The sequence below is a fragment of the Peromyscus maniculatus genome, chromosome 17 (assembly GCF_049852395.1).
Source record: "Peromyscus maniculatus bairdii isolate BWxNUB_F1_BW_parent chromosome 17, HU_Pman_BW_mat_3.1, whole genome shotgun sequence".
NCBI classification, from domain to species: domain Eukaryota; kingdom Metazoa; phylum Chordata; class Mammalia; order Rodentia; family Cricetidae; genus Peromyscus; species Peromyscus maniculatus.
This window is the reverse complement of record NC_134868.1, coordinates 6,363,298-6,388,382: the sequence shown is the minus strand read 5'-3', so window position 1 is coordinate 6,388,382 and position 25,085 is coordinate 6,363,298. Positions and strand designations below refer to the sequence as shown.

The window sequence follows — 25,085 nt, the reverse complement described above, 5'->3', positions numbered from 1 at the left end:
GAGGCCTCTCTTCTCCATGTTGCTATGATTCAAGTAAGGACAAAATTGCAGATGAGTCTCTTCTAAAGGCCCCGACTCGAAATGTTAGGTCAATTTAGGGAAAATTCTACTAGATATCGGTTTTAACATACAAAATCTTTTTTTTAACTCTGTTTAAGAAATCCATGATTTATTGTATAAGGAGAAAATATTTTATTGAAATCTAATGATCCCTCAACTCTGAAAATGAACCTAGAAATGCAACCTTTGCTGAGGACCAACAACACAGCAATCCATATTCATCATTTCAATTTCTAGAACTCTGGCTCCTTAAGGTAGAAAATAAAAGTCAACCATTATCTTGTATGGTTAGACTGATTTCTTATCACATAGACAGTCGGCATTTAGCTTATAACTTCAAATGACTCCACAGTCTATTATGCTTCTCTCAGCTTAGAACATTATTTATCTTTATTGACAGAAAAAGAACCTAAGTGGAAAAACATCCAGATAACTATGTTTAAAGGTTACTGCTTACTGGTCCACGCTCTGCTTCAGTTCTCTCTATTATCCAAATGTGTCTTGGAAATGATAGAACTAAAATAATTAGAATAAAAAATACAACTGTGCCAGAACACCACCCTCAATCAATGGCTGTTATCAGGTACTACATATGCCTTCATCTAGGGGTTGGGGACATTTTAGATACTGTTCTAGTGAATAAAAGAAAAGATTAAAGTTTCATAAAAAGCTAGAGATTTGATTTATGAAAGGAAAATCAACACTCTTACTACAAGATTGACTGCTTAAGCCATTCAGACCCTAAATGTGCATTAGTGTCTCTGTAGTGTGGAGATAGAGGAGATGAATTTCTGTCTCTTGTTTTCCTTAAGGTGTGGGCATTTTGAAGAGCCTGGAAACACCTCTTATGTTCACCACTTTCTATGGCATCTGTTCGGAGGAAATCATCTGTTTAAGGAATGACACACACCTCCAGACCTGGTAAGCTGAGTAATGAGAGCCCCCTGACTGTGGTGATTGGCATAGAAATGGATGTATGACCCAGTCACTACCAAGGGGAGTCATTCTTGAACTCTGCCAGGACTACTGAGAAAGAAGTATGCTCATTTTTCACCCACATCTTAAGATGCTATAGCACTTTTACTCCTTAAAGTGAAGCCAACAAGAAGAAGAGAACCATGAGATCTAAGTTCCCAGATCAAGGCACCCCAGAAGCCAGGTGGCCATGTTTGTTTATATAAGCCAGTATTTCCCCTAATCTTCTTGACCTGGTAAGTGATACATTTTTTAACACTTATCACTAAATGAGTCCCCCTGTGCATGCTAACTCTGGAGACTGGCAGCATCATAACAAAACTGACTTCCATGTTTTGGTATCATTTTGCCATCATTATGGTACCTCTTGAATTGCCTCAAATGATTTCCCATCTAGAAATCTGGAATGAGGAATTAGTTTCTACCTGGAGGGCAATCACTGACAGTGATGTATGTGTTTTGGAGATGGGTCAAGTCTGAGCTACACTGTATCCAGTGAAAAGTGTTGTTTATATATGATGCCAGAGCAGCCTGAATGATAATAAAAAATAAAGCTGCCGGACGCATTGCAAGTGATCCTTTCCATAAACTTACCAAGATACTAAATTTTCTCAGACCTTCCTAGTAGTGATAAACAGATATTTCAGCAGAGAGCTATGTTTTCCTTAAGACTCTTGACTGTTACAACTCTCTGTTATAATTTTGATAACAGGCCTCGATGAGTTTATACTCCAGGGCAGCCATTCAGCAGCGGCTTCTTTCCTTCTTCAGGTGTTCCCTACCGCCTTGCACAAGCCACAGAGCCTCCACATTTGGGTTTAAACCGATCATTGTTCTGCAATAACTAAATCACAGGAATCAAATGCTTCCGGAATCAGCTGGCCACCTGCTTCTGCACTGAGTTTGTTAAAACATGGGCTGCATGGTTCTGCCATTAAAGCCTGGGCTCACATGAGAAATAGATGTTTGCAAGGACTCAGGCCAGTGATCTGAGCATGAGCCACCACCACGCAGCAGCCCGCAGGGTGTGTCTGTATTTCTTGCTTGTGATTAGCTAACACGTTAGAAACATAAACCAGGCCAAGCCTAACAGCCTGCACATGAGAGGCTTGACTATACTGTTTCCTTAAAATGCTCCATGGGGCAGGGAGCACTTATTCAGTAAAGTTCTCTCCTCACAAGCAGAAGGACTTGAGTTTGATTCCCCAGAACATATGTTAAAAAAAAAAAATCCAGGTGTGCTGGTATACTCTTGTGATTACCGTACTGGGGGGCAAAGATAGTTTCATACCTGGAGCTTGTTGGCCAGCCAGCCTAGCCTATTGATCAGTTCTAGGCCAGTAAGAGACCCTGTCTTAGAGAAATAAAAGTAGACAGTAGCTGCGGAATAATACTTGAGGTTGTCCACTGATCTTCACATGCAATGTACAAATATGCAAGCACACTGACACACACACCGCTCAAATGTCATCAACACTATCTACATACACTCACACACATGCATAAGCACACTGACACACACCACTCAAATGTCATCAACACTATCTACATACACTCATACACATGCATAAGTACACTGATGCACGCAATGCTCCAATGTAACACACTATCTGCATATACTCACAGACATGCACAACCATACCAACATACACCCATGCACACACAATGGTCCAGTGTAATATGACACTATCTACAATAAGGAGTCCATGTCTCCCATCCACTAGCTGTGAAAGATCTGAAGATTGTCCACCTGACAGAGTCAAACCAAATGGTGACCTCTCAGAGCTAACATTTGAGAAGTCTTGTGATCTCTAAACTGGCATATTTAGATTCATGTGCCTCCTAAGTAATGTTATTTGGTATTTTGTAGACTTTGGAGATACTTAATATTATTCATACCACAATTTTCAAGTCTGTGGGAGACCCACTCCCACTTTACCCCAGGGTACTCTTGAAGAGGAAGAAGTGAGAAATATTTAGATAGAAGGATAGAAAGGAGAGAAACAGACAGAAGCACAGGATGGCTCAGGAGGGCCTGGATCCTTATCCACAAGCCCTTTCTGTCTCTTCTAAAGGACTTTTTAAAGGAATGCCAAGGAGTGGACCAAAAGACCTCCCCTTGCTAGATCAAAGCAAACCTCACAGCCAAGTGTAGCCCCTTCTAATCACCTGGTAACCGTGCATGTGGTCAAGCAATCCTCTAATGCAGCTCTGCTAGGTAAAGCAAGCTCAGATCTCACCAGAAACCTTTGTGGGCCTCTACACAAGTCTATGTTTATTTTCACATTGAAGCACAAACCAGGTTAAAATAAAAAAGACTTCTGACAGATTAAGAATTACCTGGATATTTGACTTACTAAAAAGCTTAGGCTAACATAACACCTAGCCTTGCTAAATTAATATTTATTATACTGATATTAGCTTTATGCCACACCGAGCGATTGTTTATCTCCTCTAAGGAATTGTTTACACCATTATAAAATTCTAGTTAATGCCACTAAATTCTAGACTTCAGACACAGAGCTAATGAACACCATTAACTGCCTTTTCAAAAATCAGAGGAAGTATAACCTAAATGAGATAAACTAACCAGGTCCTCTGGTGTGGTACTGCATTTTTGTCTTTCAGAGGGATGCATCATGACTGCAACCATAACTCAGTCTCCATTCATGGCTAGTCACTATATATAATCAGCAGTCTAGCATTACAAGAAGGCAGCTCTTTCTTTCTTTTTTTTCAAATCAGAATTGTGAGTTTACCTCTCCATTCTATTGCAAAGATCTTCTGAAGCAAGACTGGTGCCCATGAAGATGGATGACAGCCGTTGACGGCAGGACAGAAGAGCAGACATCAAAGTAGACTTTGGAACTGAGTAGATTTAAATTTAAATTCTTTTCCCATCACTCTCTAGCTATGTACCTTTGGACAAGCTATTTTATCTCAGGTCTCCATAGCTCATCTTCAGTTAAGGAGTTAGTAAGAACTATCCCTCAAGGGCTGTAGAAGATAATAAAGAGGGAGTTATATGTAAAATAGGTCACACAGCACTTGGAACACTCTACAGCAAGTGACTGTCTTCCTTTCTTCTGGCCTACCCCAAGGCCAATCACTCCATAACTCCACTAAAAGAATGCAGACCAGCAAAGGGTCTCTCTTCCAGCTTCACGTTTAAAAGAAGGGGCTGCTTCCAAGGTTAGTGTCTCAGTCCACTTTCTATTGCTGTAACAAAATACCTGAGACTCAATAACTTATAACTTGCAAAAATATCCTTTACATATGATTATTTGGGGGACTGTTTCCAACATGTGAACTTTTAGGGACACATGGAAGCAGTGGCAGCTAGTGACCACATATGACTGCAGGCTAAACATAAATTGCCCTCATCAAAGCACTTTATTAACCTCATAAACCCAAACTTCATTCTCCTTCCTGTGATAAAATATTTAGCTGCTTGTGCATTTTCTAAAAATGTTAACAAAAGTCTCGCAGCTAAAGTCAATCCCTGTAACCCACTGCCAGTATGTTTTCCCACCTGTGAGCCTTCTTGGAAAAGATCAACATTTTGCCATCTTTGTATCAATTACCTGATAGGTGACTATGAAAACCTGCTAATTAGCTACACTGTTTCCTACCTGGTTTCTCATGGCAACGGGCCAATGGGGGAGATTCTAGAGAACAGTAAAGCATGAAGTCCAAGATGAAAAGAACCACAACAAAGCCCCTTTCTCTAAGAGAACATCCAACCTGCCGATGCCTTACCCAATCACCCAGTTGTATTGACAAAGCAGAGCCTCAGGCCTCAGCCACACTGGCTTTGGAAAGCCCCTCGGCATTGTTCTCATTCTTAACCACTTATTTACAGCCTTCTGGTGGCCTTCAAGTCCGGACTTGCCACAGAGCTATGCCAGAGCCCCAACTAGAGAACAAGGAGAGGTGCGGGGAGGCAGAGGACCTCTATTCCACCCAAAGGCCAATTCCCTTTAGCAAATACACTTGGTATCTGAAAGATTTTACAAGATGGCACTGGAAAACAGCTCAGTCAGTAAAGTGTTCGCCATGAGAGCGTGAGGACCTGAGGTCAATCCCCAGACATGTGTTAGAAAGAAAGGAAGGAAGGAAGATAGGAAAGAAGGAAGGAGGGGAGAGGACAGGAGGGGAGGGGAGGGAGAGAGGGAGGGAGGGAGAAAGGAAGGGAGGAAGGAAGGAGGGAAGGAAGGAAGGAAGGAAGGAAGGAAGGAAGGAAGGAAGGAAGGAAGGAAGATAGGAAAGAAGGAAGGAAGGAAGGAAGGAAGGAAGGAAGGAAGGAAGGAAGGAAGGAAGGAAGGAAGGAAGATAGGAAAGAAGGAAGGAAGGAAGGAAGGAAGGAAGGAAGGAAGGAAGGAAGGAAGGAAGGAAGGAAGGAAGGAAAAGGGATTTGGTGGTGTGTGTTTGTAATTTCAATGTTGAAGAGGGGGAGACAGGCAGGTCCCTGGAGCACACTGGCCAGCTCGCCTAGCCTGGCAGGTGAGTACCAGACCAATGAGAGATCATGTCTTAGAAAACAAGGTGGATGGAATCTGAAGAAGACCACCGGAAATTGACATCTGACCTCCACGTACAAGTGCACATGTGTTATAGCGCACACTTGAACCCCCAACAAACACCCACACACAGAGAGAAGCTTACAAGATGAAGATGCCTGTCTTAGTCTTATAGGAATGAAATGGTCCCTAGAAACCTCTTCCAAATGCAGTAATTCTCAGCTCTAGATCATAAAATACCATCTGCTGCATTCACCAAAGCTGCAGGTAGCACCAGCCCTAGACATACAGTCTCTGGAGGTGCATCCCTGTCTTCTTAAAACTCCAAGTCAGAGGGAAGCACTTTCAGCTTACAGCTCCTAGAGGGGTGAAGCTTAGCCTCAGAGCCTGGGTCCCCCCTGGGTGCACGGCTCAAAGACTGCTGAGGTAGGGTGGGATTCATTAAAAAGTAAAGAAACAGACCTCATTCTAGAAAGGCGCTGAGAAAATCTGGAGAAGCTGCAGTTAAACAATGTGTCTGCTTTTCCTTTAGAATTCTCCAAACCTTTAATGGGCTAAAGGTATGCCACGTAAGTTATTGCCAAGTTCATCTGCTCATAAAAGTTCTGGAAAGCTCCCACAACACCGGCAATCCCTGGAGGACACCTTTGGGAATATAATGTAATGACTCCTCATTAGTTGCCTCTACAGGTTTCCTGGAAAGACGGTGCAGTGAAAATATTCGTTTAAAACCGTGTTCATGTTCTTGACCTTTGGATTTCGCTATGCGCTGTAGGATCCCAAGAGCAATTTGCTAAAAAACTACTTCCATTTGCAGACTAGTTCAGAACCAAGTGGTGAGAATCCAGTTTCTCATATCACCTACCTGTGAAGGTCCTCCAAACACCACAGTATTTTCCTAATTTATTCCCCATAGAAACAAACACAAGTAATAAAATGAAACTGGACACATATTACTGATGGGATAGTGTTGCCAGATAATCCATATTCTCAGCAGTAGCTCGGTCTTGACATAGAGAGGATATAGAAGGCCCACGTGCTGTACATCCTAATTAAAAGCAATGATTTCTTGTCCATGCTTCACAACAGAATGCCAGAAGGCATGGTAGCTTCCAACCTCAAGGTTGTTTGATGCCCTCATTATCAAGGATAGGCTATCCTCTCATGCTTTCCTCTTGGGGGAGTCAGAATTTTAAATGTTCAACACAAGTAAAAGATGGATCTACAATCCATTTCGTATCTGCATTCCATTCGTGACCAATATTAAAAACATACAACAAAATGGAAAAGAGAGTCAGCTTCCTTAAGGGTGAAGTACACGGTAAGTTGACCATGCTCAGTGGACAGCACCATGCCTACTCCTGCGTGGGCAGCTCTAATATGTCTCAAAGGCTTATTTTTTTTTTAAAGCACATGAAGTTTGGGAAGATTTGAAGGAGGAAAGTAAACAAAATTCATTGTATGCATATATCAAATTTCCAAAGAATAAATAAAAAACATTATATTAAAATGTATACATACAGACATGCACAAAGTGCCATAGACAAGGTATTCAGTTACTGACAATAAGATTATTGAGACATGGAGAGATGGGGCAGCAGTTAACAGGACATACCTCTTTTGTAGAGAACTGGGCTTCAGTCCCCAGCACCCCATCAGGCCACTTACAACTACCTGTAACTCCAGTTCTTGGGGATCCAGTGCCCTCTGGCTGCTTGCACATACATGATGCACATGAACTCATACAGCCTCACATACATATACATAGCTAAAAATAATAGCTAGATGCCTCAAAAGATTATTGATATCATGATTACACTCAAAGTATAACTATTGCTGATGGGATTCTTTTTTATTTAAAGATTTATTTATTTATTTATTTATTTATTTATTTATTTATTATGTATACAGTGTTCTGCCTGCATGTGTGCCCATAGGCCAACATTATGGATGGTTGTAAGCCACCATGTGATTACTGAGAATTGAACTTAGGACCTCTGGAAGAGCAAGCAGTGCTCTTAAATGATGAACCATCTGCAGAAGCATATTATTTTAAGGTGTGTTACTTTTGTTTATGATGTGCTTGTTTAATTCTGTGAAGCTGTGTTATTATTCCTGTCTAAAATATCTGATGGTTTAATAAAGAATTTGCCAATAGCAAGGCTGGAAAAAGGATAGGCAGGCAGAGAGTATAAATAGAAGGAGAAATCTGGGAAGAGGGATTGGAGAACTAGGAGCCAGAAAAGGAGAAGGACTCCAGGGGCCAGCCACCCAGCTACACAGAGAGCCATGGAGTAAGAATAAGATTTACAGAAGTAAGAGAACAGGAAAAGCCCAGAGGCAAAAGGTAGATGGGATATTTTATGATAAGGAAAGCTGGCTGGAAACTAAGCCAAGCTAAGGCTGGGCATTCATAAGTAATAATAAGCCTCCTTGTGTGGTTTATTTGGGAGCTGGGTGGTGGGCCTACCAAAAGGGTAAAAAGGACTAAAACCCACCACCAACAGCCATCACTCCAGCCCCCGGGAACTCTTATAAACATTAACATTTTGATTTGTTATTTGATTTTAGTAAATTATTAAATAAGCCGGGCGGTGGTGGCGGACGCCTTTAATCCCAGCACTCGGGAGGCAGAGGCAGGCGGATCTCTGTGAGTTCGAGGCCAGCCTGGGCTACCAAGTGAGCTCCAGGAAAGGCGCAAAGCTACATAGAGAAACCCTGTCTCGAAAAACCAAAAAAAAAAAAAAAAAAATTATTAAATAAAGCTCATCTACAAAAAAAAAAATAGAAAGAATTTAGTACTTCTTCCATATAGTAAGTGTAAATAATTTTCAGAAACATAAATTATAGTCCACTGTGTTCTCTGTTGACAAATTCACAGACTTCCCCAAACACCAGACTGTGTCCTGGGCAGCAGCAAATAGTAGATTAAAAGGCTTTGTCCTTATGAATCTTTCATTCCAGATCTATGATGAATCCAAATATTTAACAAATGCCATTTCAACTTTCTTGCAAGTTCACTGTCATAATCCATCTGTCTCTTTGGTCACAAAAAAAAATCCTTCAACTGTTGAGAGCTGAAAGGAAGTGCTCTGGTAGCCTGGTGTGTGTTGTGGACCAGCTTCCTTGCCCCATGTACCGATCCATATGACCTCAGATGACCCTCTCTTTCAGGTCTCTGAGCCTCACTGTCCTCATCATCAAACAAGGACGGAGTCGGACTCTGAATCCAGCACAGGCTGGAGAAGTGGAGCCCAGAGACTCATGGGAGAGAAAGGGTGTTCTGTGACCTTTCTGGAGTGGATCAGAAGTGACAAATACCCTACATGTCACAGGGACAAACTTGATCTGGTGTCCAGGACCTTGTGAGAGCCAAGATCTGCTGACATTCAACCCTTTCTCTGAATGCCGAGCCACCTCGCTGTTTGAAGAATCGCTAGGTGTCATGCGACCTGAGTTCCTGTTCCCGTATTCACGCACGCTGCTGCTCTGATGGGAAAAACATCTGCCAAGACCCTTGCCTCTAAAAGCCGCAGGCCAGGTAAAGCAGCCATTCCTAGGTAGTCCGCTAAAGCTGCTAAAATGTTCAAAAGTCTCCCATCAGGAGTCTTTCCATAGCTGATGTTCAAATCCATAAAATCAAAATTATCGCATCAGCAGATCAGACTGCTACTGGAACCCAGCTAATTTGGAGCAATTGCATTTTGTAATGGAAAAGGCATAAATCTTTCTACAATCCTAGTTTCTTGAAAAGGTATAGCATTCTTCCAAAGTCTGAAGCGGATGATGCTGAAATGTTTTACAAACAATTTACAAAGGAAGATAAATACCTTTGGGAAGGGCCAATTAAAATACAAACCAAACAAAAAATTGTTAAGTAAGAACATCTCAGCTCATCAGCAACAGAGCAAAACAGCCATCATTCTCTTCCTTGCTCAGCAGCATACAATGAAGCATCATCCTGGAGGCCACAGTTAGGCCCCTTGAGCTGACATCTATCATATATAGAAGAAGGAATTTCTACCTTCTGTCAGTTAGTGTGAATATCATCCTATTCCATTATCTCTGCCTCCTACCCATGCACAGAGGAGGCCTTACCTCTTCTGACAGTTATCTTGCTCCTAACCTGTACCACACAGGCTGTTTGGCTGGCTGAAAGCTATGGAAGGATGATAGAATATGTACTGCGCTGAAAATCTCTTTTACCTAAGCAGTAGTTCCCAAATTATGTACTAAGGTACCTGAGACATCAATGGAGTGCCACAATAGTACTTCGGGATATTTTGAATTTTGAGCAAAATATAGCGATGTTGGACATCTGTTGGATACCATGACAACTACTGGCTTAGGACAGCTCATACCTGTGAAATTACAGCAAACTGTATTCCCTTTGATGGCATTAGAGCCTTGAAACTTTGCTGCCTGGGTGTAGTCTAACTGTTTCTTTAGAGATTCCATCCTACAGGAAGCGCCTTAAGCAGGAAGGTAAACAATTCAAAATGGCTTCAGGAAGTCCCTGAAACTAACCAGATTCGCTAGGCCCCTCCCAGTTAGACTAAGCAATAAAAACTGGGAGACTTTCCCTTAGGCACAGTGAAGTCAAGCGGCAAGGACACTCAAGGAGAAAATCTGCAAAAAAGACTCTGAGACCACATCAGCTACATGGAAACAACGAGAAGCCAGCTGAGCTGCCTGGAAGAGGTTTAGTGCAACTGAGGCCCCTGGAAAGGACAGGCTCCACCCAGTTGAGATGCCTACAGGATCTTCAATGTGCTCTGCATTTCCCAGCTTTTATGAGCTGTCACTCATCCGGGGTAACGCTTGGTGATAATACAGCTGTCTTTGAATCAGTTCTGCTCCTGTAAGTAACCCTTCATCCATATTCCTATAAGTAACCCTAGTAAAACTTAATGGTTCACCAAATTGGACTCCGGTAGTATCTGTACCACCATGATCCCATCCATGACAGACAGATCCCATGTCTGTCATGGGATCACTGTCTGGGATGAGTAGACATATGTGTTGCATCTTTCCAGGAAACGTTTTGTCACACAATGCTGGGAAGTTTCTGTAATAAAAAGAAACTGCCACACACAATGAGGTGGTGGGGGCTAATTCTATTCCATGGATGAACCATCCCTATGGGCTGCCACCTCCCATTATTAAGGAATTGTTACAGAAGAGTGAGCTCAGGCAGATAAGTTCCTTTGTTTTTTCAAACAGCCACTAAGTTATTAGGACATAAAATCATTTGCCTGACAGACTTGATTACACAATTTTAAAAGCAGATTTTTCTTTTAGTTGAGAGATTCTGTGAAAGTCGGTGAGACGCTAGTGGCAGCATGCATGAGCCAAGACATTTCAGAACGTCCAACCTGTGAAACCTCTTGATTCATCCTCAAAACAGGAGAACAAAGAACAAGATAGCTTCATTTTTCAGATATTTGCCAACGACACCTGCTCCTGGACCGCGCCTCATGAAGTCACGGCAGCCCCCGTAACTGTGAGTCTACACTGTGTCTCCATGTGTGGCTCCAGCCACCTTTGTTGCTGGAGGTGCCGAGGGTCGAAGGAAGAGAGACTGAAATACACACTCACTACAACCTGCCAGCTGAAGGATGTTTTCCTAGTTGTGAAACCGCAAATCTTCATTATAAACTCCCAAGTACGGGCTATTCAGAATCACTCACTATGATACCAAACAAGCATTCAGTGCAGCTCCGTGATAGCTGCCTTCGCTCCCTTTCAGCCCTTTATATCCATTCATCTTGTTTCCCCACCTGAGCTCTCAGCATATAATAAGATTAGGCGGGAGCTGCGCTCTGAGCCAGACATCATAATTGTAAAGAGGAGGCTTTAAGAATGCTGATTTCACCGTGGGGCAATAGCTGACTGATAGGTATCAAAACAGATGGGCTATGAAAAACAACCTGTTTCTTATTAGTTTAAGGGGGAAATGGTGAGTATATGGGGAAGAAATCAGGCATGGATTAGGAAAACGAATATCACAATAGAAGACAGATGGACATCATGTGACTTCAGGTGTGGTGGTGGGTTAACAGCTATCACTGCCAATGAGATTTCCGGCTAGAATGCAGGACCTACATGGAATAATGTGTCCTACACATCTACGCAAAAGTGAGGAATGTTCTTTCTTTAACTTTGTTTTCTCATTTGTGACTTTTGACATGTATGTATGCAATACCTTTTGATAATATTCGCCCTTAAAATTATCCTTCCTCATTCCTTTCATTCTCCCTCTGACCCCCTCCCCCTTCGCAGCCAGTCTCTCCCTGGCATTCATGTTTTGTTTTGTTTTTTGTAGGTCTTCTGCAGGTAGACACATAATAGAAAAAGAACAAAAGATTATGTTCTTCAAAAACATCTCCACAACGATGAAGAAAGGCTCTGAAAATGTTTCAGATTGAAGGAGCACAGAGACACAGAGACACGATGATGAAAGTCCCTACCCAGGCCTGGTACTTGAAGAGAAACATGCTTTAAAAAAAAGGTCATTACGGCACTGATTTACAACCCAGAACACAGATAGTAAATCTGGCAAGTTTAGAGAAATGTTAGGTTTGTTGATATTAAAACTGCACTGTTGTTACATGAGAGACTTGCCTTTGAATTAGGAAGTCCATGCTGGATATTTAAGGTAAAGGTCTATAATGTAAACACTCATTCTCATGTGGTTTAAAATACTATCTATGGTGTGTGTGTGTGTGTGTGTGTGTGTGTGTGTGTGTGTGTGTGTGTTATACACAGGGCGCAGGGGACACACAATGCTAACAGTGGGTTAGCCTGGGCAAAGGTTGTGTGAAAATTACTTGCTCTAGTCCTAATTTGCTGCTTTCCTATACTTTGAAACTATATCCAAAGAACATAGGTTCAAAATTAAAGTGCCGTGTATGCTACCTTTGAGTGCAAGAAGCCAGAAGCTTAACTGAACAGGATCGTAACTACACCACCTACGCCAGGAAGTCCACTGTGGTAGTACCAAATCATACAGAGTAGATTGTCAGACCTAGCCTGCTGCACATGCTGTAATGCATAGCCCACAGAACTCATGAAAACACCTAATGATGTCAAGCCTGAAAAGTGCCATCCTACCAACCACCCTGACAGGAGCCATGATGGCTGGGGCTTGCCACAGGGAAAGGAAAGTCAGAATCATCCTGGTAGCCTTGTGGGCAGGGCCACATGACTTCCCAGTGATTCTGTACTGTGATGGTGAGTGCAGCTAAGGGCTCCCAACATTCTCTGAGACCTTTGAAGACAGCTACATGTTGGCCAAAGGGCCATTCTGTGGCTTTCTGCTTTCAGCTGGCCCTTTCCACTCTGGGAAACTGCAGCCACAAAGTTGTACTTAAAGGACAATGGTTTATGCTCTAAAGTACTCTATATTTGTTTATGGGTTATGGACAAGGAGAGTTAGGACCCACCACAGAGAAACTGACACCTGTAGTTAAAGCTACCTGCAGCCCCTACTGGTCCACACAGCTCATTACTACAGGCTTCCTAGGAATTTGGTGTAAGCACCCTGGGAAACTGAGCCCTCCAGTTTCTTCCCTCCTGGCTCCCCAACCTTGTGCTGAAACTAAGCTCTCCCGGCCTCTCCCTCTAGGATGCTCCTTGAAGACAAGTATGTCACATTCCTCCTGAGAGAGGAACAAAGGAAGAGATTATCAAAAGAAGCATGAGAAAACAGACACTGCTTGACATTGATTGAAGCTTCCCATCCTTTGTTGTACAGTTTACCACGGACCCAATTAGAAGAGCACAAGGCCCTTCTCATTACCCATCCCTAGCTAGCATTATACACTAAGTATTTGGCCAACACCTCCTATGTTCCAGGCATCATGCTAGGCTCTAATGATGCCATATTGTACCAAGAGGACATCACCCTCAAGAGCTCACACAGTTAATCAAAAAGAGAAAACAAAACAGCAATGAAACCAAGTGATGTTAAAAGCACCACTTTGCAACTGACTTAACAGGGCAGGTTAGCCTAGGAGTCCGCTGCCACGAGCCTCTTGTCTTCTTCTTTTCTGGTCCACTCCAGTCCTCACTGCTCTGGGCTGCATGTGACGAGGTCGTCTTCAACTCCTCTTTCCTGTAATCATGATTCTCTACTCTCTGGCCCCCTCCTCGGCCCTGCTGTGACAGTGGCCTTGGTTCACACAGCTCTTGGTCAGATATCATAACCTCACTCTTGGGGTTACCTCTGAGGCCCGTCTTCCACACAATCCCTGTGCTCCTCTGTGCTCATCACATCAAATCTCGTGCAGATCCCTAACACTGTCTTCCACCTCCAGCCAATGCTTTTCCATGGAAACTTCTTTCAGCTTACTGACTCGACAATTTCTTACTTATTCTCAAAGATTAAACTTAAGCAGTCTTGTCTCTTGGGAAGGTGGCACCCAGCTAATATACACTCAGGGACAGCCTTCAATCCAGCATCAGGCTATGACTCAAATTAGGACAGAAACAATTTTTCCAAAGCTATAGGGAAGGGCTTTAATTCAGTTCATGGCAAGGAAATTATCATAAAAGTTAAATATTATAAAACAAGTGATAGTGTTTAAGTCAGTTACCCCAGTCATAAGGAAGATCATGTTACACACACTTAGGACAAGGTTGACTATTTACATGTTTTCAAAAGTTACAAACACATCTGATGGGACAAGCCACTCCTGCTTTAAGTTTTGATTAAGTATGAGATTGTGATTTCTTAAACTTCCCACCACTTTTGTGGGGTATTTCCCTAATGAATTCCTTTTCTCCTGAGATGGCCCAGGCACGAGCTATCAACCCTAACAACCTGACTTTGATCCCTAGACCCCATGTGGAAGATTATAACCAACTCAGGAAGTTGTCCTCTGACCTTCACACACCTGTGACACACACATGTACACAATCACACATGCACACACAGTAAATAAATGTAATAAAAACTGGAAAATAAAAATGTAAATTCATTTTCTGGTTCTTGCAACCAAAAATGCTAAATGATATTAGGTATTTTATACTCTAAAGCATAAGAAACGAAAACTGACCATCATGATGCAATTAATGAGTGACCCTAAAAGAAAATTCAAATGCTGATTAATAGAAAGGAAAAGCCAGACCCTCAGAGTAAAAGGCTTTTCACGGAAGGAACACCAGCTCTTGGAAAACAGCACACACTTTTCTCATCAACCACTATGGTGGAGACCTTCGCCCTAGACCGACTTCAAGTCCAGGAACCATGACCAGAACAGGCTCTGAAAGCCAAACACACAGTAGGCCTCTCTCTGTACTGGATGAGTAGATTATGTGTGACTCTTCTTGAAACACTGAAGTTGAAATAGTAAATCATATTTCTGTTTGCAGTATATTTTTAAGGAACTTTAGAAAAGAGTTTAAATCTCACCTCGGATTGGATGTTTTGCCAAGTAGAAGAGATGGATTTCTTTATTATTTATTTGTTTGTTTATTATTTCTGGGGAGGAGGAATCGACTTCACAATCATATTTGTAATATGAAAAAGCCTAAACATTCAACAAGAAAAATATAGCCTTCCTCGCCCACCCCACACGCTCAGATTTTCACCCTCACTCCTGCCCCGTCTACACCACTCCATCACACTCTGGCGCTCCTCCCTTCTCAGCTAACATGTTCCTCGGCTGATGGGATTCTGGCTTTGCTATAAATTCTGCAGGAAAAACAGTGGGTCAGAAACTGAGTACAAAGAACAACTTCCTTGGTGTTTCTGGGCATTCGGAGTGTGAGTTACACTTCCAACGCATGGTTTTCCACAAAGATGGAATATTAATATGATTATGGGGGGAAAAAGACCGAAATAGATGGCTTCTTGTGACATGTTAAATCACCTCCTGAAATGTGATTTCCATGCCCCCATTAGTGACAGAACAAATACTTCTGCTCTTGGTCATCAAACTAGGCCTACTCATCTTTAGTTAGCATAAAAAGTGATGGGCTTCCTTGTGATACTTTAATACAAGCATACACAAATAATGTGGGCGTGTTCTTATGCAGCCTTCATCCTCCCTGTCCTCTCCTGCCAGTCCCTTCTATCTTCCCAAAGGGCCCCTCTTTGGCTCTCATATCACATCACGTTTCCACCACTCTCCCCACACACGCTGAAGATTTCTTCCTTCCCTTTTCTGTTCTTCACTCTATTTTTCTGCCATATAAACATGCATACATGCGTGTAAGTTTAAATCTAGAGTGTAAATGAGAGGGAGTGTGACATGTATCTTTCTAAGCCTGGTCCCCCACCCTCCCTTCCTCTCTCCCTCTCTCTTGGTTTTTTGAGACAGGGTTTCTCTGTGTGTAGCCCTGGCTGCCCCAGAACTTGCTCTGTAGACCAGGCTGACCTTGAACTCTCACAGATCACCTGCCTCTGCCTCCCAAGTGCTGGGATTAAAGGTGTGCGCCACCGCCCAGCTATTTCTCTCTTGAAAGTAATTTTTAAAGTGTCATACAAGTATTTCTAGATGAGCACTGAGACCCTATTATCTTTGATGAAGAAAAAGAGGTGAGAGAATAAATCACAATCACATCTTATCTGCAAAAAAAAAATCAATAAGAAAAGGAACAGGATCTAAAATAAAATTCAAAGATCTTACTAATGGAACTATGGGTTTGAAAAAATATGTAATATATTTAAATTCAAAGATAGATTTATTTGCTTAACTATAAAAGAATAAAACTAAAAGGGAAAAAATAGCTACATCAAAGAAACCCCTTTCACTTGTTTTTCCTTTTAAAGGGTGTCACTGTAGAATCAGATTCTTTATTTTTTTATTGTGACAAACTGTATACAACATAAAACTGACCATTTTAGCCAACTATACGTTGAAGACTATAACCCACATCCACAGCTTAAGGTACCAAGTACATTCACTGTAACCAATCTTCTGAACCATTCAACTGAACAACTCTGCATTCTCCTCTGCCCCTGGCATTATATCCTACTTCCTGCCAATATTGCTATTCTAGGTACCTCATAGCTGTGTGGCATCATATAGAATCTGTTGCCTTCTTTCTGGCTTATTTCACTTAACATAATGTCTGCAAGGCTCATCAACAGCATGTGGCTACCCCTCTGAAAACTGAATAATAACCCAATGTGAGGGCAGACCATATTTTATTTATCTGAAAATAGATCTGGGTTTGCCTCCACTTTTTTGACATCCCTTCATACATGTTTAACTCAGAAGCTCTGGGGCTGGGGCTAGGTTGTTTGGTTCAAAAACTAGACTCACAGAGGGATTTAAAAAAAAAAAAAAAATGAAAGAGGACAGGTGGGCACAGTACCAAACTGAGCAATCAAAAATGCTGACGGTGTTAGGAACTGAAAAGAATTTTCAGGTACCATAAATCATTCTAAGATAGATCTCAACAGATATTTACTAGATCCTAAAAACAGAGACCACGTCTCTTCTGAGGTCAATGAAGCCCAAACTATGGTATATAATGAGTAGATGAATATCAACAACAACAAAAATAAATAAATAAGAGACACAACAGCCCTACCCGCAGAGGATTCAGAAAACGCTCCTGCTACACCTCCATCACTCCTGATCAGTTGAGTCCCAAGAAAGACTAGAGAGAGACAAGCATAAAGAGGCAGGGGTGTCCCACAGACAGGAGACATCAGAACACGCCCTGAAGATGAGAGTGAAGCACAACCTTGAAGACAGATGTTATCCTCACAGAGCTTTAAGAAGCAGTCCCCAGACAACGGGAAAGGTGAGAAGCCAGACCCAATCACGTGTCAACTGGAATAAATGAACGTCTAGTAGAAGATGCCCATGCCATCACAAACCCACCCTGCTGAACTTTGAATATCTTCTTCTGTTGGTCTCTCCTTTCATTTTTGAGACAGGGCACCTCATTAAACCAAGAAACTTGTTCTTTTGGCTAGACTTGCTAGCCAGAAAGTTCTGGGGTTAGAGCCACACAGTTTCATGCCTGACTCATAGGTGGGTGCTGCTAAGGATCCAAACTGGGATACCTGTGCCACAAGTCCTCTCTATCCATTGGGCCGTCTTCCCAGCCCCCAGGTGAAATATCTCCCAGAACCACCTTGTCATTAGTGACAATGTCATCACGATGTTCACTGTTATGCTTATGTTGAATATTCACTTGGTTTTCAACCTTATGCTACATGGCAGTTGTGTTTTTTGAACTTGTGGAAGAACAGCAAAGACTCACAAGACTAGATATCTACAAACAGAATCCCTGTTCCCAAGACACTATCCAAAGAGCCGGACCACTGAAATGAGAAAGGACAGGGCGAGCTGAGAACAGCATTGTGTAAGCAGCAAGGCGACAAGCCATGAACAGAATGCAAAAGGATGTTCCATAGATGTTCCCTCTGAACTGAAACATTCTCTCCTGGAGGGATGAGAGGAGCTCTTAAGACTCAGAAACCTAAGGAAACTTGCCAGCCTTGGGAAACTCAATAACATTCACAAATGCCCCTCCATAAGGTTATGTACACAGTAAGCAAATGAGGGATGGGAGACTCTTCCATGGAGACGACTGCTACTTGTGCAGGAACCCCCACCCCCACCCCCGATGTAGCTTCCGTGAGTCACCACTCTTACTGGGATGACCTATTTGCTGATGTAGCTCCATGTGAGTCACCCATGTGTGTGACCTCTCATCCTTATTCCTGTAAATGTCCCCGATAAACTCACTGGCTCACCCAGCAGGACTTCGGTGGAATCAGCTACGTGTTCTGCCATTGTTGCTTTACCTGGGATGAACAGGTGTTTATTAATGTTTCCCCAGGAAAAGAGACAACGAAGGTGTCCAGGGAATACAATGACAGGAGACGTGTTCAGGTGTGAATTGTCCCTTCATTAACTTTTCCATTCACTCGTTCACCCCTTCCACGTGGCTCCACACAGAAGCTATATTCTGGTTGTCAGAGCTAAGCAATGTCAATGCAGGATGCTTTGCTATGTGGACTGCTGCGGAACTGAGCTTTAAAGGGTGAGTAAGAGTTCCCTGAGGGGTTACAAGATGACAGCATCCTGGCAGGAAGAATAGTCTGGAGGTCAACAGCTTCAGACAGTCACAATGAGTAAGGGAGGGATGAACAAGAGGTCAGGAGGTGGGAAGACCAGAGCAGTGTGACCAAGGGCATGGAGGTGTAAAGAGCGGTAGAGGCTGCACTCAGGGAGAAGAGCAAAGCTCTTCCTTAAGAAGAGAATTATGGGTATGGAAATGCAGATGCAGGAAATATGTCAGTGAGCTGTGGCAAGCACCAAGTGAGGATAAAACTGTGGCAAGGGTTAATTCACTGAGAAGGGACCATGTTGGGACAGACTCCAGGATGAAGGCATGTCGGACTTAATTATGGTTTGTCTGTGCAGTGGCTCCCATCAGCTCGTGTGTCTAAAAACTTGGTCCTTAACTAGTCTGATCCTTCTAGTAAGGTTACACCTTCTGATCCCCGTTCCTGTCCATTCCTCCTCAACTCACTATGACTGTTTGAAGCAGTTCACCTCCACACTATTCTTCCTTCCAGGATGCTGTCATTATGGAAGGTTTGGGATCTTTTGGCTACAGGCTCTTGACTTGGATCTCTAGGGATGGGGCTTATGAGTTATAAATCTCTCAAGTTCCTGCCCCTGTTCTCTGCTTCCTGACTGCCCCGATGACATAGCCATCTACTTCCCACCTAACGCCACAGCCGTAGCAGCTTCCGCCACCTTCACCGGCAGGACAGACTGCATGTCCAGAACTGTGTGCCAGAACCAATCCTCCCTCCCTTAAGATATTTGGACAGTTAACTCCATCACAACAAGAAAAACAATACAGGACACAAGGGTATTTGTACTGTAAGGTATGAATAGCCTACTGCTGTTAAATGTCTGAAACAAGAATTAACCCCTTCCACACGAGGTTAAGTCCATGTTTAGCAGCCCTGTGCTAGGTGGAGGACCTGTCCATCACTGCTGCCATATCCCAAGCCTGAGTCCGTACAGTGAAGTACAGAGCAGTTGGCAACTCTCCCAAGCCAGCACTCAGCTAGCAGGCCTCCTGGTTCCTGGGCAGTATCTCCTGGTGCTGTCCTAGGTTTTAACAGAACTATAACTGGTATTCATATCCAATGGATGCCTCACAGCCTGCCCTCCACTACCCAATCACTGCCCTGTCTTACCACCCCAACAGCTTCAGAACACAAACACCCCCTGGCTTTGCATTTTCTCCCACATAGACTTTGATCAGCTTTTGATTAATTCTCCTGCTAATTTTCACCCTGGCTCCTTTCTACTTCATCTTAAGGCTTTAACAGTTACGGCACATGTGATTTTTAAATGACAGTGTTCTCTTTTACATCATCCAAGTCATTCTTGAAAACATTAAGCATCCTAAGACTCAAGATGAGAGCCATTCTCTGCGCCCTGAAGTTGGCCCCAATCAGTCTTCATAGCTCCTTGACTTGCTACTCAGAGAAGAGTTTGTGAAGATGTAATCTCCATTATTGTGTTCCTATTACTCACTTTTGGCTGAGGTTGTTTATGTTTTCTTTATAAACAATTCAAATGTGGTCCCTTTTAAGATTCTATATTTTCTATCATCTTCATATAAGGCAGTTCACTCATGTAAAATCAAGTCATGTAACTTAACTTCTACTTTTTTTATCTTAATCAGGATAAAAATGCTGGAACACTGCCCCCATTCTCAATAATGCAAAATCATGAACAAAACTTCTACTAAAATATGTTAAGAGGAAACAGCTCTTTTTGAAAGACACCTAGAAGACAAGTGTCTTCATTTCTGTCTACTTTTCATTTGTATTTCTAGAGAAAACTGTAAAAGAAAAGGTTTCGTGTGTACAACTCCCCGTACACTCTCCAACATTAACAATTTCTCACAAGCTCTTATTTGTATTGAGGCAGGATCTCTTGCAGCCCAGGCTAGCCTGGACCTTGCTATGTAGGTAAAGATGACCCTGAACTCCTAATTCTCTTGCCTTCATTTCTGAAGTTCTGAAATTACATTTTTAAACATTAATCTTCCCAGTTGTAGTTAAATATCTTAGAGAAAAAAAAACCTCAAAATTATTGGATATAAGAGCAAAACAAGCTATCAGAGATTTTACACTTATTCCAAGGCCTAAACCAACAGCATGTATTCATAAGGAAGCTATTCTCAAATAGTTCCAATTAAACACCCTTAGGGGTGTTACAAGGGGGCATTCATCTTCCCAAACCATTTTGCTTGAACAACTATTTTGTACCTTGATCAAAAATCACTGTATCCATTTGGTAGCAGAATGAATCTTTCAGAAAGGTTAATATTCTGCCTCAACTTGTTCCTGATTAAGTAGACAGTTTTACACACACACACACACACACACACACACACACACACACACACACACACATCTATATCTATCTATATATATATCTATATATCTATATATATCTATATATATATATCTATATATATATATATATATATATATATAGAGAGAGAGAGAGAGAGAGGAAGAGAGAGAGAGAATTACAAAGCCCTTCTAGCTAGGCTGTTGGCTGGCATTCTAAGAAGACAGAAATACTGAGAGTCTTGATAGTGGAATAGAGATTATAGCCAGTGGGTGAGAAGATTCAAAGCAGAGCAATTGAGCTACTTAAAAAATATTGATACCTTGAAATAACTTCATTACTATGACTATTAAAAGTAAGATGAATTGAACACGTGCCATACATAGCTGAGAGGCCCCAACGGAGCAGACCAGGTAAGTTTTCTAAGTCACCTGTGATAAACAGACCACTTACCTGTAAGAATAAGTGCTACATAAGTCCTTCAGTGGCTAAAAACGATCTTGGCTTCTCTTCTTGTAATGGAAAAGAGTCTAAAATGGTAAGAAGAAAAGAAATAGGGGGTAACCCCTGTAAATTTCCATGCTTTAAATGTAGGTGAGATTTAATAACGGTAAAATGCATGTGATTTAGTATATAATTCACAATTCATCTGAACATTATTACCCCACCCCAAAGCAGTAGCGTATCTCCCCTTCCCCTTTTAATAAGTAAATGCAAAATATTTGTTTTTAAAATGAAACCATCAATATTTAAACGCACGAAAGCCCCGCTGAGGAAGGAGGAAAGCCAAACACCCGCACTTCCACGTGGAAAAGAACAACCCCAAACAAGCTAACCTCCGCAGAAAGAAAGGCACACAGCTGCTCCGATGGATCGCACATCTGCTTCTGGTGGTGACTGCCCTGGAGTCGCACTTGGCTTCCAAGTCAGGGTCCAGACGGAAAGTACCGCCCCCTTCTGCTCGCACCGCGTTCAGCTCAGCGCCACCACTGGGGGGAAGAAAAAAAAATCCGTGCCATGAAGTGTTAACAGTAAAAGAGAAAATTCCTCCTCTGAGTTTTCATGGAGAGGCAAGAATCCACACACTGCAAGGGTTCCCTATTGGAGTCTTATAGCCGTTGCTCACCACAGCCCCCGAGCAGCACCAACACAGGCTGCTGCTGCAGAATGCCCACCAGGGGGATGCTACGCTGGCGGTGTGGGCGCCTGCCGCGGTGCCCAGAATGCTGGAGAGGATGGACTGGGTGCTGTTGATAATCTCCAGGCTCCCCACCCCCACCCGAGGGCAGGAACGCCTGCCTAGCCCCCAGCTCTCCACTCCCATCTTGCCCTCACTAAGGTGGTGGTCGAGTGAGTTACAAATGAACCCCACACTGTCCCGGCCCTTGAGGAAACAGATGTTGTCAGCTGAGATACAAGCAGAATATGAAAGACGTCCAGGTCAAAGACTCCCCGTGAGAAAGCCGCTGAGAAGGATGCCGGTGAGGAACTAAAGCCCTCTTGTCAAGTCTATAAAATACTGTTTTCAATGAACTAACTTGGGGCTCACTCCCCCCGAGAGTTTTCCTTATTTTTATCCCATCTGTCCCATAATTCAGATAATGGGCATAATATATCCACGTGTGTGTATACACTACCATTTCTATTTCACGTGCAGGAATAATAAAAAGTCCTACATGGTTTATACAGAGGAAAGATGGATAAGCCACTCAAGTCTACAGATTGCTAGCTGGTCCCCCCTGTCTCCATGGGGACAGCCTGCCAGTAACTAAGTTTGGAGATTTTTTTTTTCTGACTCTCCGGCGTTAAGGAAGTCCGTAGACATGTGCAGTGAATTACTATAGAAGTTCAGAGTGTTTTCCATCCACACTGTCTCACCCGGGTTTGCTGTGGGTTTTAGCAATGAAAGAGGGTTGTCGTCTTCCTGGGGGGCACATCTCCAGACCTCCAAAGCGGAGACGATGGCAGAGCAGCCCGCTTCAGACCTGCTCTCACCGCCCACCTCCCCCTCTGCCAGCCTAATTAATCTATGTCTAAATGGAGCCGCGGTTGGCAGAGAGGCAGCAGTGGCAACGTGGAATAATCGCTTGGACCTGAAGCTGAGTTGTTTCCCATCCCTGACAACAAATAACGTTACTTCCCAGCCTGCAGGCCAAGAGCTGAAATGGGTTTATAATTTGCCTTCCAATCAATCTCTCATCCTCTCAACCCCTTAAGTTTTCTGTCTTTCAGCATGCAGGGGACAGCTTTGGAGATTCAATCACCAGGCTTGGTCTTTATTGATATCCTTAATGAATATTCTTTGGCTTCTAAGTAAAAAGGTGCAAATCTGCATAATCCCAAACCACGCTGGTTTACATAATGAAAACAAATAGACTGTCAGCTCATAGCTCTGCAAGATCATTAATAAACCCAGTCATTCTTCTCTCATGCCAGCGGCTGGAACAGAAACCTTCAGTCATTTCATATGCACACAGCCATCCACATTCAGCCAGCTTTGAGACCCTGGTAGTAGGCAGGTTGGAATCGGAGGACAGCTCAGCTCCTTCCTTCCTCCGCTTCCAGTCAAAGAACTCATTAAAACTCTGCTCCTAGGCTCTGGGAAGTGCATAGTCCCCTTAGTAATCCCAACCTCTTGTTCCTCCAAAGATGAGGAACCCTCTCAAGCTGGTGAAGGAGAGGACAGCACAAGAATGCAGAATCGCCAGCAAAACCAAGAGTGTGACCAGGGTGGAAACAAAGCAGCATGGTGAAAATTTTCAGAAGATAAACAGTAGAGATGGCGAAGAGAAAGGAGTGTGTTCGAGCAGACCCAGGCGGCGGGCCCTCTGCGGCACTTCTGCTTTGCTTAGGAAGCTGTGCAGCAGCCACAACAACACCAAGGACACATGTATTCATAGTTCCCATCTTTTACAGAGGCGTGGTGGAAGAAGGTGAAGAAATCTGCATGGCTAATATATGGTAAAGACAGGGGTTTTTGTTTGTTTTGTCTGTTTTGTTTTGTTGTTGTTTTTTAAACTTTCAAACCCAAAAACACCGAAGAGAAAAGCAAACCTCCCTCTTTCCAGTACTTGACACTGCCCATGAAGGTCCTGGCTGTGAGATGAACATGAACTGTGCCCCCACCCCATTGGCTGACATATCTAAATACTTAGTCCCGGCTGTCAACTCTATTGTGGAAGGTTGTGGAATTTTAGGAAGTAGGGCCTCACTAGAGGAAATGGATCACTGTGTATGGTACTTGAGGTTTTATGCCCAGCTCCGTTTCCTGTTCCCTCTGCTTTTTTAGTGTGGATAAAATGTGACCAGCTAGCAGCTAGCTCCGACCACCAGGTCTCCTCTGCCTACTGTCATGACTCGCCCACCATGATGGAGTATAAACCTCGGAATTGCAAACCAAAATAAGCCATTCTCCCTTAAATTGCTTCTGTCAGGGTGGTTTTAGCTCAGGAACCAGGAAAGAACTGAGACACCAGTCTCCTGTGTTGGTCTTTAGTAATGGAGATAGGGTCGGTAGACTAGTAGCTGCAGAAGAGAAGTGACCAAGTAGATATGCCACCAGCATCCACAGATGGTCACCGAGGCCTTTAGAACACAGTCTCCCCTGGATCGACCTGATCTTTCTTCATAAGAAATATCAGTAACATAGCATTTGGCACAGAGGCAGGAAGGGCGGGAGCTCCAGGCCTGCTTTTTTCAGCATAGTGAGTTTGACACCTGCCTGTGGTGCATGCGATCTTGCCCTCCTCAACCAAAAAATAAATAAATAAATAGACGGAAATCTCAATGACAAAAACAAATCTTTGCGTAAGTCTTCCTGACTATTAAAGAATAAGACAGAATGAGAATATACTAAAAGCAAGGAATGGAACCCAGTTAACAACTGAAAAGTCCAGATGCAGAGCCTTGTTATGCCATTTGTGAAAGTTGCAAGAAAATATCCCTGAGTCTCAGTACCTTTGTCTCGGCTCAGGTTCCCTTCCTCATCAGTTGTTAGTCAGCTCACTGTGTTTTGGACAGTTCGGCACTGAGAGTGAGGATTAACGTAGACCTCTTGTGGCCACAGTTGTTTAAGGGGTGGTAAGAAGAAGGTAGAAAAGAGCTCAAGAGTAGATGGGAGAAATCACAGAAAAAAAAAAATACATGTGTGTGCATTTTAGAGGTTTTTCCATCT

At 42.9% G+C, this 25,085-nt stretch overlaps 1 protein-coding gene across 8 annotated transcripts in view; it reads right to left on the bottom strand.

Annotated features, from left to right (window-relative positions):
* Positions 1–25,085, bottom strand: part of Csgalnact1 (chondroitin sulfate N-acetylgalactosaminyltransferase 1) — a 329,328-nt gene that overhangs the window by 162,089 nt on the left and 142,154 nt on the right. For 6 of the 8 annotated variants that reach the window (XM_076553249.1, XM_042262475.2, XM_006989566.4 and 3 more), the window contains 2 exons: positions 21,748–21,900; positions 21,365–21,441 (listed from right to left, as the gene is read on the bottom strand). The exons of 1 other annotated variant lie outside the window; for it this stretch is intronic. The gene's annotated coding sequence lies outside the window, so the exon portion shown is untranslated. The remainder of the gene's footprint in view (positions 1–21,364; positions 21,442–21,747; positions 21,901–25,085) is intronic. One more of the 8 variants, XM_076553252.1, reaches the window with a different exon arrangement.